The 2,897-nt window shown below is 36.0% G+C and overlaps 1 non-coding gene across 1 annotated transcript; it reads right to left on the reverse strand.

Moving 5' to 3' along the window:
* Window positions 1-1,449: 1,449 nt before the first annotated feature.
* LOC127898985 (small nucleolar RNA R71) lies at window positions 1,450-1,553 on the reverse strand. Its single transcript, XR_008050753.1, has one exon. It is a non-coding gene; the product is annotated as a small nucleolar RNA R71 (small nucleolar RNA).
* Between the last annotated feature and the right edge of the window lie 1,344 nt (window positions 1,554-2,897).

Here is a 2,897-nt window from a genome sequence, read left to right on the forward strand (position 1 = left end):
CCATTTTATCCCTAGTTCAATTATGAGTAGTTAATTTTATTTCAAGCTTGGGTTGAAGGTGAAATCTCAACATGTGTCATGAGCTTTATTTGGTAAATTTATTTTCTTTTCCCCTCTAGTTTTTGTGGATGTTTTGACTTCTCGTCGATAAATAATAATAGTCTTGTCTAGTACCGCCCTGGTTTCACCGGCTCCCTAGTACAAGGTTATTATTATTTGGCACGATAAGCCCTTAGCATCATATTGATTAGAGCATGGTTCATGAGGTGTGGATTTCCCCCTCATGATTTAATTGGCATTAATAAGGAATATTTAGCCCATGATGCATGTTGATACGGATCCAGATACCTAAGTACATCATTTCAATAGAATTCTCTTCAATTTATTCTCGCCATTTCAATTCCAATTTTATAATTTATTCTCGCCATTTTAATTTAAGTTTTAGCATATTCCAAATCATTTCCACTACAAATCCAATCACCCATTTACAAAATTAATTCTACACACAATTAAAATCTACCTTCTCGTGGGATCGACACTTGTCACCATTGATCTATACTACAATAGATTCGTGCGCTTGCGAGTACATTAAAATTTGCACAACAAGTTTTTGGCACCGTTGCCGGGGAGGTAAGTAATTTTAATTCATAGAATTAATTTTTGTGAATAATTTTTTTAATTGTTTTCTTGTATTTTTTTTAATAAAAAAAAAGAAAAAAAAAGTGAATCTACATTTAAAGGTTTGTATTTCTTTTCTTTTTCTCTTCTTTAAAATTCTATAATTTAATTTTCAATTTATTTTTCTTTGTAATTTTTTTTATTAATTTAGTTTTAGTTAATTTATTTTCACGGATTTGTTTTTGTGTATTTTTATAGTAAGGTTGTAATAGCGTAATAAGGTTAGTATCATAATTTCTCCCTCTTCTTTATTTTTATTTGTTTTGTTCCCATCTTTATTTTTTTTTATTTGTTTTGCATGCATGGTTGAAGGTCATTATTACCTAATCTTGAACCTATAGACCTTGAACTTGAGAAAACACTTCGCACACACAAACAAGTTAAAAATAAAATGGATTTGCAACCACAGGAGAGGCTATTTAAGGACTATTTTAGTCCCTTAGCTAATTTGAGCACATCATGCACAAGATACCCAAATGTAGCTGCTAGGAGTTTTGAACTAAAACCTAGTGTGCTAAATTGTCTTCCAACATTCTATGGCTTAGAAAATGAGGACCCATATAATCATCTGAATGATTTTCATGCTATTTGTCAAACTTTTAAATACGAGAATTTTTCAGACGATGATATTAAACTCAGATTATTCCCATTTTCTTTAAAGGATAGAGCTCGTTCATGGCTAATACATTGCCTGCTAATAGCATTGCATCATGGGAACAAATGGTAACGAAATTTTTGAATAAATATTTCCCAGTGCATAAAACCAATGCTAGTCGCAGGGAAATTTCAGAGTTTACGCAGAGAGAAGACAAGTAATTTTTCGAAACATGGGAGCGATTCAATGGGCTACTCTTGAAGTGTCCACATCATGGGTACAAGAAATGGCACCAATGCCAATACTTTTTGGAGGGATTATTACCGAATGTGCAAGAATGGCTAATGGCAACAAGTGGAGGAGAGCTAATGTCAAAAAGTGCATCAGAGATTTGGGAATTCTTCCAGCGACAAGCGGATAATTCTCAACAACGGAGTCGATCACTCAGGAATACTAGAAGAATTAAGGGAGTAAATGAGGTTCACATTCGTGAGTCAAGTTAAAAAATTAAAGATGTCAAAGCGATAATTGAAGGTCTCTCTCGATAAATAGCATCGTTATCGACTGCTAAATCAACAGAGCCACATGACAATGACTCATACCCAGATCAAGCCAATGCCATAGGTGTAATGAGAAAGCCATCAAATTACAACCCATACTCCAACACATATAATCCTGGATGGAGAGACCACCCCAATTTTTCATGGTCTCAAGGATTCCAACAGAATGGACCAGCAACTCCAGCTCCACCAATGCAACCAATTCCTCAAGCCTCTCAGCCACCATTTAGACCATACAATCAGAACTAGAATTACTCTCAACCCAGACCATGGGAAGATGCATTCCAGAATTTCAAGAATGTTACTCACTTTACGATTGAGCAACAGAACCGCACCATTGATGGACTACGAAATGAGTTGAGAGCAGGCTTCAACTCACAAGCCTAATCAGTTTCAAGCCTCGAGAAGATGGTGGGACAACTTGCTTCTTTAGTTCAGACCTTGGCAGTGACTGTTGAGAAAGGCAAATTTCCAAGTCAACCAGTGCCTAATCCTAAAGGAGTGCATGAAGCAAGTACCAGTTCACCATAGCAGCATGGAGAGGTCAAAGCAGTCATGACCTTGCGAAAAGGAAAAGAAGTCGACAACAAAGTGGAGATGCCGGTGACAAAAGAGAATCAAATTGTACCTGTGAGTGTTGAGGACTCACAGCCGGAGGAAAAAGAAGAAACCAACCCACGAGAAGATGTTCCCAAAGCTCCATTTCCTCAGAGGTTAGCTAAAGGAAAAAAGGAAAAATCCACAGGTGAGATTCTTGAAATATTCAAATAGGTAAGTGTTAACATCCCTTTACTTGATGCTATAAAGCAAGTTTCATCTTATGCCAAGTTTCTTAAAGACCTTTGTACTAAAAAGAGAAACATTCATGTTCAAAAGAAGGCATTTTTAACAAAAAACGTTAGTTCTATACTCCAACATAAAATTCCTCTAAAATGCAAAGACCCAGGCTCCCCCACTATCTCATGTAGCATAGGGAACCACACAATTGAGAATGCTTTGTTGGATTTAGGAGCTAGTGTTTACTCAGTATTTTTTAAACCTGGACTTGGAGAATTACACCCAAC

Source organism: Citrus sinensis, chromosome 7, assembly GCF_022201045.2.
Source record: "Citrus sinensis cultivar Valencia sweet orange chromosome 7, DVS_A1.0, whole genome shotgun sequence".
In the NCBI taxonomy this organism is placed as follows: domain Eukaryota; kingdom Viridiplantae; phylum Streptophyta; class Magnoliopsida; order Sapindales; family Rutaceae; genus Citrus; species Citrus sinensis.